Below are 13,378 nucleotides of genomic sequence, written 5' to 3'. Positions count from 1 at the left end.
TTCCCACTTGCTCCCTCCCTCCCATCTCTGCCATTGAGTTGCTTAGTTCATTTTGGTCAATGTCCAGTGTCGTTGATGTGTCCTGCTATTGTGTTTTTCCGTGATTCCCTCTAGTTCTGTCGTCCTCCTAGTTTCCCATCGTTGTGCACATATATACTATACATGTAATCAGCAGCATGGGGGTTATTTAGTAGTGATTCGACCAGATGAGTGAAAGTCCTTTGTTTCTGAAGCCCTGTTAATTTTGTCATATCATCTAACATTTTGGATTTAACATCCACTTATCAGAGACACCATGTGTCGTTTTTTTTCTTTGCACTTGGGTTACGTCGCTCCATATGATTAATTCTAACTCCATCCATTTCCCTGCAAATGCCATTATTTTGTCATTTCTTATGGTTACATAATATTCCATTGTGTATATATACCACAATTTTTGGATCCATTCATCTGTGTTGGGACATCTGAGTTGTTTTCATATCCTGGCTACTGTGAACAGTGCTGCAATAAACATGGAGTTGTATGTGTCCTTGTATACTGGTTCCTGTTGTTCAGGATAGATGCCTAGAAGTGGTATGACTGAGTCATAAGGTAGGTCAATATTTAGCTTTCTGAGGACCCTCCAGACTGCTTTCCAAAGTGGTTGTATAAGTGTACATTCCCACAAGCAGTGCAATAGTGTTCCTCTTTCTCCACATCCCCTCCAGCATTTGTCATTTCGCTGACATGCAGATGGTGGCCATTCTGACTGGGGTAAAGTGGTATCTCAGGGTTGTCTTTATTTGCATTTCCTTCACCACCAGGGATGATGAACATTTCCTCATGTGTTTCTTTGCCATTTTTATCTCTTCTTCTGAGAAGTCTGTCTTTAATTCCTTTGCCCATGTAGTAATTGGTTTGTTGGGTGGGGGAAGGATTTGTTTCTTGAGTTCCAGGTATATACTTGATATTAACCCCTTTTTTGATATACTGCTGTAAATATTTTTCCCAATTAGTTGGTTGTCTTTCTAGCTTGGTTACTATAGCTTTAGCTGTGCAAAAACTTTTTATTTTAAGGTAATCCCATTTGTCGAGTCTCTCTCCAAATTATTGTGACCCTAGGACTTTGTTCAGGAAGTTCCTTCCTGTGCCTATAAGTTCAAGTGTCTCTCCTACTCGGTCCTGCAATAGTTTCAGAGATTCAGGTTTGATGTTAAGGTCTTTAACCCATTTTGAGTTGATGTTGGTGCATGGTGATAGGTGGGGTCCAGTTTTAGTCTTCTGCATGTGGCCGCCCAGTTTTCACAGCACCAGTGGTTGAAGAGGCTGTGTTTCCTCCACTGTATGTCTATGGCTCCTTTGTCAAATATCACCTGACTATCGGTATGTAGTTTTATTTCTGGATCTACTATTCTATTCCATTGGCCTTTGGGTCTGGTTTTGTCCCAGTACCATGCTGTCTTTGTTATTGGCTCCACAGTAGAGTTTGAAGTTTGGCATTGAGATCTCTCCCATGTTGTTTATTTTCCCTAGAATTGTTATGGATATTCTATTCTTTTGTTGTTCCATATGAATTTTTGGACTGTTTTCCATATTTCAGAAATGTACGTCATTGGGATTTTAATAGGAATTGCATTGGGTTTGTATATTAATTTTGGCAGTATTGCCATTTTCAGTAAATTAAGTCTGCCTATCCAAGAGCATGGAAGGCCTTTCTATTTTCTAGTGTCTTCTGTAATTTCTTTCTTTAACTTTTTATAGTTTTCATTAAATAGTTCTTTTACATCTTTGCTTAGGTTTATCCCAAAATATTTTATTTTGGGGGAGGTTACAGTGAATGGGGTTGCTTCCTTTGTTTCCCTCTCTGCTTGTACTTTGTCAGTGCACAGGAAGGAGACTGATTTTAGTGGGTTGATTTTGTATCCTGCTACCTTGCCGAAGTGATTTATAATTTCTAAGAGTTTGGGGAAGGAGTTTTTGGAATTCTGAAGCTATAGTATCATGTAATCTGCAAAAAAGGATAGTTTAACTTCTTCTTTGCCTATACAGATCCCTTTAATGTCTTTTTCTTGCCTTATTGCTCTGGCTAAGGGGTTTGAGGAATATATTGAAGAGGAGTGGAGACAGTGGGCATCCTTGCCTTGTTCCTGATTTTAGGAGAATTGGTTGTAGTTTTTCCCCATTAAGTATAATATTGGATATTGGTCTGTCGTATAGTTTTTATTGTTTTAAGAAATGTTCCTTCTATTCCTATTCTCTCCAGAGCTTTTAACAGGAATGAATGTCATATTTTATCAAAAGCCATTTCTGCATCTGTGGATATAATCATGTGATTCTTGACCTTGGCTCTGTTGATGTGCTGGATAACACTTATTGATTTACGTATGTTAAAACTTCCCTGCATCTCTGGAATGAAACCTACCTGGTCGTAGTGTATGATTATTTTTATGTGTTTTTGGATTCTGTTAGCTAGAATTTTGTTCAGAATCTTTGTGTCTGTGTTCATCAAGGTAATTGGTCTGTAATTCTCTTTTTTGGTTGGGTCTTTTCCTGGTGTGGGGATGAGCGTGATATTGGCATCATCGAATGAGTTTGGGATAGCTCCCTCATTCTCTGTTTCTCTGAAGAGCTTGAGGAGTATGGGTATTAGTCCTTTTTTAAAGGTCTTATAGAATTCTGTTGTGAATCCACCTGGTCCTGGGCTTTTCCTTGTTGGAAGACATCTTATTGCTTCCTGTATCTCCTTGTAAGATATTGGCTTACTTATTTCCTTCTTTGCTCAGTTTGGGCAACTTGTATTTCTCTAGAAATGCATCCATTTCTGCCAGGTTTTCTTTCTTTTTTGAGTATAACTTTTGAAAATAGTTCTTTATAATTGTTTGGATATCTTGGGTTCTTGTTGTGATTTTTCCTGTGGCATTCCTAATCCTATTAATTTGGGTTTCCTTCCTTCTTTTCTTAATTAATCTTGCCAGTGGTCTGTCCATGTGATTTTTTTCAAAGAACCAGCTTTTTGTTTTATTAATTTTACCTATGATTTTCCTATTTTCTATTTCATTAACTTCCGCTCTTAGTTTGACTACCGGGCTCCATCTAGTAACTTTAGGTTCCATTTTTTCATGTTTTTCTAGCTGTTTTAATTGCAACACGAGATTATTTACTTTGTCTGTCTCTATTTTCTTGATGTGGACACTGAGGGCAATAAATTTACCCCCTCAGGACTACTTTTGTTGTGTTCCACAAGTTTCTTTGTGATTTGTTTTCATTTTCATTGAATTGTAGGAACTTTTAAGTTATTCTTTTATTTCTTCTGTTATCCAGGTGTTGGTTAGAAGTGTGCTGTTCAATTTCCATGTATTTGAGTAATTTCTGTGGTTTGCTTTGTTAATGAGATCTAGCTTGATTCCACTGTGGTCAGATAGGATACAGGGGATTATGTCAATCCCTTCTATTTGTTTAAGTTCCTTGCATGAACTATGTTATGGTCTATCTTGGAGAAAGTTCCATGAGCTGCTGAGAAGAATGTTTACTGTATTGTTTTAGGGTGAAAAACTCGGTAGATGTCAGTTAGTTCCTCTAGAAGTATGGCCTCACTTAATTCGGTAGCTTCTTTGACAATCCTCTGGTTGGTAGACCTATCCTTTGCTGAGAGTGAGGTGCTGAAGTCTCCTAGTATTATCGTATTGGGATCTATTTTAGTCTGTAAGTTTGAGAGCATTTGCTTAACATATTTGGGTGCTCCAATGTTTGGGTAATATACTTTGGTAATGGTAATATCCTCCTATTGGATTGTTCCCTGTATTAATATGTTGTCCGTCCTTGTCTTTTTGTATTGATTTTAATGAAAAGTTTATTTGTCCGACATCAGGATCGCTACCTCTGCTTTCTTACTGGGGGCATTTGATAAGTAGATCCTTTCCCAGCACTTCACTCTGAGTTTGTTTGTATGTTTGGCTGACAAGTGGGTCTCCTGAAGGCAACAGATGGATAGGGCATGTTTTCTGATCCAATCTGCAGTTCTTTATCTTTTGATTGGTGAATTAAGACCGTTAATATTAAGAGATAGTATAGAGACATCCATTGTGGTCCCTATCATTCCCTGTTTTCCTAAGTTTTTCTTCTTTCCTTTCCTCCTGTGCTTGCTCAGTTAGACTTCTATCAATGCCTGTCTTGTTCAGGTCCCCATTCCTGGTTGCTTTCTTCAGGTTGTGTTCCCCCTCTTAGCATTTCTTGTAATGCTGTCTTAATATTTATGTATTCATTTAGTTTTTCTTTAGTATTAAAAAATTTCAGTTCTCCATCGAATGTGAATGCTAGCTTTGCTAAATATATCAGTCTGAGTTGGCAGTTATTGGTTCTAAGGGCCCGTATGGTACTTTCCCAGGCTTTTCTTGCATTCAATGTCTGTGTGGAAATATTTTTTCCCGTTGTAGTATAACTCCATTTTTGCTGCATGCAAGATTGTTTCCTTATTATTCAGATGTATCATTTTTACCAAAATGTGCCTAGAAGTGTTTCTCCTGGAATCTTGCTTGTTAGGTGTTCTATATGCTGTTATGTAAGTAAGAGGATCTTTTTTAAGATGGGGGAAAATTTCACTGATAACCTTGTTGAATATGTGCTGCCTTCCCTTGCCTTGATATTCTTCACCTTCCTCCACTCCAATTATATGAAGGTTAAGTTTCTTGGCAGTATCCGATTTCTCTTGGATTTCCCTTTGGCATAATTTACATGATTTTTCCATATCTGTGATTTTTAGGTCCAGTTGTTGCATTCTGTATTTGACATTCTACATTCCATTTCGTTCACTGTGTTAACTATGGCTTCCATTGTGGTTTGCATGGAAGAAATGGACTCATTTATAGATTCGATGTTGGTTCTCAAAGTACTAATTTCATCTCTTAGTGAGGTGTGTGCTGCCTCTATTTTTGTACTAATTTCACCTCTTAGTGATGTGTGTACTGCCTTTATTTTTGCATGCACATCCTGTTTGATAGACGGCATCTCTTTTGATATTTCATCCCTGTGTTTTTTGAATTTCTGGTCTATTTCTCACTTTAATTCTTGAGTCATTGCCTCCAGCATCTCTTGGATGTAGCTTTTGTCTTCCATTCCTGCTTTGCTTCTACTCAGGCTCTTCCCTGGGTGGCTGCTAGCTTTTGGGTGTGGCTTGCTATCCTGGGTGTTGATAAACCTTGTAATTTTTCTCTGCAATTTTCGTATAGGGATTCAGGGATTATTGGAGACTAATCTGAAATTTTATTTTGGTCAATAGGTGTCTATCTTTGCTTGGCTTCTGTTTCTGTGCTGGTAGAGAGAGTCTGTACCTGGTCTTGATTCTGTTGGGAGCTGAGCTGGTGGTCTGACCCACATCGGGTTCTCGGCTCTCTGCTGTAGATCACTGTCAGTTCCCACCTTTAGACGGGTTGAGCAGCCTAGATTACTCCTGTTTACTCCTAGAGGTGCTCTTGGCGAGATCTAATGTGCTGGATGTACTATTTCAGTTGTTGGAGTCTGTTATGGGCTCCTGATGTTTGTTTGTTTGTTTGTTTGTTTTGACAATTGTGGGTCTGAACTCTGGTCCTTGGCACTGTTACTTAGCTATTCAGCTCAAGGCTGGAGCCCTACCTTTGAGCCACAGCCCCACTTCTAGCTCTTTCGGCTTATGTTGTGCTGAGGAATCAGATCCAGGGCATCAAGCACACAAGAAAATCTCTCTATCGCTAAGCCACTTTACCAGCCTGAGCTCCTGCTGGCAACCTGAGTTGTCAAATTCCTGGCCCAGGATATATGGGTCAGGTTCTGACCGGGTATGGGCTTCTTGTTCTGTTGCCCTGGAAACCCAGATCTTTTGCTGTCACAAGCATGTTTCCTAGGGGTTGCAGTTCCCTGTTTTGCCCCCTCTGCTGAGGCATATGCTCAGCTTCTGACTTCAGTTGGGAGGTGTTGGCTGTGTTTCTCAAGCACTAGGTCCCAAGGCCTGGTCCTGGTCCCCTGGTTGGGGCACGCCAGTTAGACCTCTGCTGCTGTGCATCCCACCTGGGTTACACAGTCTGGAGTATACAGTTCAAGTTTCTTCCACTGTTGGTTGTTGTGACCCAGCGGCACTGTTCTTAGCTTGGGTGTTTAAGCTCCCTTCCAGGGGCACTCTTGCTCCAGCCTGGAGGGCTGGGTGGACCCAACAGGCTGGTGGAGCTCTCGAACAGTTCCCAGTTGTAGTGGGTCCGGTAGTCCGGGTGTTGGGGTGGGGGTTTGGGTCAGGGTCTGGGAGTTTCCACCAGCTCTGACCTCTCTGAGGGCTATACTGTCCCCTGCAGGATATTCACCATGGCGCTAGTTGTTGTTTTTGTGTGATGTAGGTTGCGGGTTGCTGCTCTAATCAGAGTTCAGTTGAGGTGGTTGTAGGCTGGGCTGGGCGGTGGTGGCTCTGCATTTTTTCTCCTCTGTCTCTGCCTTTGTTGACGTTCAGGCCAGTGCTGCAGGATGAGCCTCCAATTTCCAGCCGAGGGGTGGCGGAGGGATCTCCATGCAGGTTCTGAGCACTTGGGTTTGTCTCTGTGCTCTCCCAATGAGCACCAGTACCTTGCAAGTCTTCTGCTCTAGTGTTCTGTGGGCAACCCTTGTAGTGTTGGGCTTCCCACCGAGTGGCTTAGGTGGCATGGAGCCACTCTGCCAGGACAGTGAGAGGAGGGGGTGGGATCTTTGTGCAGGCTCCCAGCTCGGAGGTTTCTCTGTACATCATGATCAGCGTGTCCTACACTGGTACCTCAGGCTTCTTCTGAGTGGGAGATCTGAAGATGACCCCCTGTGTCTCAAGGGACTCCAGCAGCCCCCGCCGGGCTGGGGTGGCCGTGGCTTGGTGTATTGCCCTGTAGATAGTAAAGGTTGGGGTAGGGCTCTTCGTGCTTCTGTGTCCTGAAATTCTTCCTTTTCATTCTTTCTTTTTTGTTTTTTTTTTCCCCATCTCCTGTTTTTCTGTGGGTATTTGTCTTTTTGCTGTTGTTGGTCTCTTGGGGAATTAAGCATTGGAAATCAAACTCTCTTTTTGGTTGGAGAGAGCTGTGGCATTTTCCTACTGCTCTGTTGCCATCTGGGTCCCCCTTCTTGTTATGGTTTTAAAAGTATTTATAATGTATTATGTGATTTTGTGTTTCTTTGGTATGTTCTTCCTCCATGGTATAACCCCTATTTTCACTTCATTGATTCTGGTGCCCTGCACCTTGTATATAGATTTTTCTAATTTGGGGAGGGGAAGGGAAAAAAACAAAATGTTTAAATAAGGATACAGGTTGGCTCATTGTAACAATGAGATGTACAAGACAGTATGTTGACAAAGAACTTTACAACTTTGTGCATGGGGGAGGGGAGGCAAGAGTTAGATAGGTGGAGAGGGAAGGGTTGGTGGGGAAAAAATAAAGGAGGGGTTAACCATACTTGATAGGAAATGTAGTTATTGCCGTACTCATGTAACTGTAACCCCTCTATACAGTATCTTTACAATAAAAATATGTTAATAAGAGGAAAACAATAAATGTAAGTGGCTAACTTATTCAGACGGCTGAGATCTGAGGATCATTGTTTAAAACCAGCTCAGGCAGGAAAGAGAGAGACTCTTATCTCCAACAGAAAACTAAAAATCTGGAAGATGTGACTCAAGTGGGAAGGTGCTAAACTTGAGTCAACCAAAAAAGGGGATGGGGACAGAGGAAAGCATTTAGGACCTAACTTCAAACCCAACGACCACCACACATATACACAAGCAAATTTAACTAACAATTCATGTATACATCATGTGAACTGCCTAATTGGAAATGTGCATAAGAATTTAAAAAACATTTCTATTTTGAAGACATATATAATTTGTGGAGGGAAAAACAAATTATTTAAAGAGGGATAGGAGCAGGGGAGGAAGATGAGGGAGATGGGAAGGGATGGTAAGGAGAAACAAAAGAGGAGGCAAAAATGCTTGATAAGAAATTTACTCATTAGCTTACCTATGTAATTTTAAACACAGTGTACGGCATTTTCACAATAAAAATTCATTTTAATAAGATTTTTATTGTAAAAATACTGTACAGAGGGGTTACAGTTACATGAGCAAGGTACTGAATACATTTATTATCAAGTATTGTTGCCTCCTCCCTTGTTTGTCCCCTACCATCACTTTCCACCCACCTCCAAACTATACTCCCACTCCCCCCCACTTAAATTGTCAAGTTCATTTTTCAACATAATGTCTTGTACATCTCATTGTTACATGGGTCAAACTGTATCCCTACTTAAGGATTTTGTTTATTCCCTTCCTCTCCCCAAATTAGAGAAGTGTATATACAAGATGCAGGTCACTGACATCAAATAGTGAAAATAGGGGTTATACCATAGGGGAAGTACATACAAAGAAGCAAAACAATAATCACATGGTACATTATAAATACATTAGAAACAATAGCAAAAAAAATCACACACACACACACACACACACACACACACACACACACACACACACACACACACACACACACACACACACACACACCCGTGTCCCTATCTTGAGGTTCATTTCACTTAATACGTCTTATGTGGCTATAAGGAATACATTTTTAAAAAAAGAAAGAAATTAACACTTTATTTTATATTTGCAGAATCCATTATTATTTGGGAACATGTCATAGTGTTTGAAAACTAAGCAAATAAAGGTTGATCACAATATACATATACCTCCTTCAACTGCACACTTGTAATTTTCCCTGGGATTTTAAGAACCAGATAATGTGGTTTTCATCCTAATGCAAACCAAATGACCTCACTAGTCACAAACACATCAAGATAACAAACAAGTAATGTGTAAGAACTGTTTATTTTTAAATCCTTGCAGAGTGGTCTAATTTTCGATTTCAGTGTAATTTCCCTTTCAGTACAATATGTAATTGGGAATTAAAGAATTCCAACCTGTAAATCTCTCTCTCTCTCTCTCTCTCTCTCTCTCTCTCTCTCTCTCTCTCTCTCTCTCTCTCTCTCTCTCTCTCTCTCTCTCTCTCTCTCTCTCTCTCCCTCTCCTTTTCAGTCTCTCTCATCTCTCTCTCATTCTCTCTCTCACTCTCTCTATCTGTATTTATGATTGTTCCCATTAATATTAAGGTATTAATTATTTATATAGTTTTGTTTTGTAAGGTAAACTTGGTTATATAAGAGATCCAAATGAATTTTGTTATTTTTTTGATTAACAAGGACTTCAATTTTGGAAAAATATTTGGTACATTACATATATTTATACCCAAGTAACTACTGCTGCTTACAAGTATTCTGTAGTTTTCCCCAACATTTTCAATCATGGTTAGAAATTGTACATAGTTGCCTAGCACCAGTGGGTCACGCCTATAATCATAGCTACTGATGAGGCTGAGATATAAACATTCTGGTCCAAAACGAGCCCATGCAGGAAAGTCCATGAGACTCTTATCTGCAATTAACCACCTGAAATCCAGAAGTAGCACTGTGACTCAAGTGGTAGTGCACCAGGCTTCAGCTGAATTGCTGAGGACAGCACCTAGGCCCAGAGTTCAAGCCCAGACCAAAAAAACCAAGCACAAAAACAAAAACTTTTTTAACATGGTCAAAACACAGATAAAAATTCTGGGAATATATTGGCTGGCATATTTCATTCTTACTTAAGCAAAAGTTCTTTGTGGTTGCATTTAGAAACTCTATTAGAAGATCATTTTTGCCATAGCCTCATTCTGGTTCAAGTTAAAGTGTGTGGCCAAAAAAGGAGGTTTTGTGGTCAAGTTATGAAAATTTGTCTTAAATCATCACTGTAACTGAACACTGATCTCTGTTGTTGTGAAGTTCTTCACATCACTCGATAAAGTCATCTAAGATGACACTGACATTCACTTACAGCCTTTCAACAAATCTAAGCAGTCAGACTGAGCATGGTGGATATTGTTAATATGGGATGTAGCATGCGAGATGCAAAAGGTGGAACCTGAAGGGAGGCTTCAGACCACAGCAACTCAATTGCGTTGAACTCATGGCCCTGATGAATTCATATTGAAGACCTAACCACTAAGTTTCCAAGGTTATGCTGTAAGACAATCCCTCTTATCATGTTCTACCAATATATTTGTTTCTAGACTATAATTGTATCTAACTATATTAATCAAAACCTAAAAATCTGAAACATTCCAATATACTGGAATAAACATTTCTTTCCATCCTACACTCAGATATAGGGAGAATTCAAAAAGATGTTCTGGGGCTGGGTTATAGGTCAGTGAGTGTACTTGCCTAGCTAATGAAATATCCGGGGTTCAATCCTCATTAATACAAAAGAAGAAGAAAAATCAGATAGGAAGAAAAGCCCAGAAAGTGGAAAGTAATTCAAGTAAAACTCCTGAAACAAGGACAGACTCCCTTGGTATCTGTCAGGAAAAAGTAGAAGAAGAAAGGCCACCCCCTCCACCTGCCATAGCTACCAAATGTGTTAGAACTAGACCAATAAAACTTCAGGCAATCAAAACTGAAGAAACAAAACCAAAAAGGCTGTGGTTTGCTGCAGGATATTGAGGGAGGGGAAGCGAGATTTGGGAAAAGGAAGATTGGTAATGCCACCAGCCACATAGGTAAAATGGTCAGTGACATGTTGTGTAGAACTTGGAGAGATGCATATGGGAAACAGGAGGAATTACATTGACATACAGTTGCTGTACCAGTTAAAACGATCCTTTGCAAGCTAACACCTCAGTTGATGGACATATATCTTCAGCCAGAATGTATATAGAAATATGCACATAGTTCTCAAATGCACACAACTCAGATCCAAAAGTAGGAAGAAAGTAATACTACAGAAGATAAAAAGTTCAAACTGAACCATGTGTTGGTCCCAGCTAATACATAAGGTGGCTCAGTGGTAGAGTGCTTGCCTTGCATGCATGAGGCCCTGGGTTCGATTCCTCAGCACCACATAAGCAAAAAGAAAAAAAGCAGGAAGTGGCGCTGTAGCTGAAGTGGTAGAGTGCTAGCCCTGAGCTGAAGAGCTGAGGGACAGTGCCCAGGCCCAGAGTTCAGGTCCCACGACCGGACCCAAAAAAAAGAAAAGGATGCTAATACTTTACCTCCCTTCCTTTCATTCTTTTTTTATATATTTATGATGATTATGGCTTGGAAGTGACCTAAATATAACGTGCTGGGTAGAGGAGCCTTAATTTTTATTTTGGAAGCTTGCTATTTTTATAACATGGTAATTGGATGGAACACAATCAAAATACCATAGTAACTGATCTCCCCTTCCTGGATGAATAAGCAAATGATTAAATATTAATGACAGCATCCTTGAACATATCCAAATGTACACTGCCTGGTCGCATTGGCATCTCCTTCTATGGAGCTCTCACCATTCAAACACAATAGATTTGGTAAAATATTGTTAGGTTGAGTCTTACTTGCCTTCATTCAGTCATCTTTGTATGTATCCAGTGGTTGTGGGATAAGTTTTTTGCTTTGTTGTTTGTTTGTTTTTCCTTTCCTGCTCCTGCACTTCCATTTTCAGATGATTTATTGATGACGTTCAGTAAGAGACAGAGTATTAAAACTGTCCCACTGATGGAAGGAAATATTTGTGTGAATGCACATACACAAGCACAAAACCCTTAATCCTCCTTTTGGTTCTTCCAGGGGAGGAACCAAAGGTCCCCTTCCCTTTTGGTGGGATCCCACTTGTCTTGAAAGGAGGCATCTGGCCATGATACCTGCACCTGGGCGGACAGGGACCAAGAAGATGGTCTAGGAGGTGAAGAACAATAGGCCCTTGGACAGGGAATGTTTGTAGCACTTAGAAGCTGTGTTCAAGCCCCAGTACTGAAAGAAGAAAGAAAAGGAAGGGAAAAATGAGGAAAAAAGAAGGAACTATTGTTTGAGTGCATTTATATATTATCTATACCTCATGGATAACCGTGATATGAATCTGTTACCCTAGATGCGGCCCATTCTAACCACCCATCTTCACAATAAACCTCTTCTCCAGTGCCAGAGTGTTTTGCCACTGCCAGGTGAATAGTTAGATGGAGTTCCTTTCCTGTAGTCAGGTTGTGGGAAATGGTAACTCTAACCGACTGGGATTACCCATGACATAGCAGAGATGAGCATAGCACACAGCACATGGAGAGAGCCATACTGGACAGTCCTGTTTCCAGTTTAGGGGGCCCAACCCCTCTTCTTGCTCCTCTTTCCATTCTGCTAGGTTCCTGTCTCATACCTCTCCCCATCATCCCACCTCCCGCCTCCATCCGCTGGCCCATGGTCACCCCATGTTTCCCCCAACCCACCACCATTCTATGAGCCCTACTCCCCCTTTGTGGACCAGACAACTTATTGAAGCCAGATATCCACTCAGGGCCGCATCCAGTCTCCTGATCCACCCTTCTCACTGCCACAACTTTTACCTCCACTCCCACCTTCCTGGCCCCACCCCTTCCAGCCACCACCCCTTCTGGCCTCACTGCTTTCCCCTAACTGCCTGGTCCAGCCCCTCCCTTGGGAACATATGCTTAGGATGGGGAATGTGCACATTCCCAGCACTCAGTACCCAATGACAGGTGCCACAATATTCTGAACATGAACTATGGCTGCCACAGAGAAGGAAGTCCCAGGTCATAATCTGCCCATCCTCCCTGCCTGGCTAAGGCCTGGACAGCCTCAGGGCTCTCTGGTTTACCTGAGTTTGCTGGCAGTTGCAGGACTGGATATGAAGATCTTGCCTCCATCTCCTCAACCGGTGTTGCATCTTCCTGAGGGATCTTCAGCTTCAACACCTAGATCTCCATCTTTCTACTCAGTGTGGGCCCAGCTACAGACAATATCCCATGATGACCCTGATTTGAGGTAAAGGAGCCCCCTCTCCTAAACCCCTCTCTCCTAAACCCCTCTCTTTCCAGTTTCTTCTATGCTTCCCTGTGGGAGCCTCCCATCTCAGGCCATTTTCAACTGAAGTGGGCCATCTCCTCTTCCTGGAACCCAATATCCCCTGCCAGGCTCCCCTTTCCCACCAACACCTGGCCCACCACAATCCCTTGCTCCTCATCACACGGGACACCCATACCCCATTCCCTGGCCCTGTAGTGACCCTCGAACTTTCATTGGGTTAGGGATGTGTGGACCCAGCTGCCAGAGACAACCCTAGAGGACCCAGTTCCAATGTAATGGTTCCCCACTCCCACCAGTCTCCTCCTCCCCACACCTGTTGGTCTAAACCTCACCCTAAACCTGGCTCCACCCCTCTCAGTGTAGGAAAATTCATAGGTGAGAGGAAGTAGCTCCTCCATAGAAGGAAGATAGGAGCTTATAGTTCAACCCCAACCCTTCTGGTTAGCCCCCAGTAGTCACGGTTGCTATGAAGCAACTG

The sequence above is a fragment of the Dipodomys merriami genome, unplaced genomic scaffold, assembly GCF_024711535.1.
Source record: "Dipodomys merriami isolate MVZ:Mamm:240054 unplaced genomic scaffold, mDipMer1.0.p SCAF_807, whole genome shotgun sequence".
Lineage (NCBI taxonomy): Eukaryota > Metazoa > Chordata > Mammalia > Rodentia > Heteromyidae > Dipodomys > Dipodomys merriami.
Note: the sequence above shows the minus strand (reverse complement) of the source record.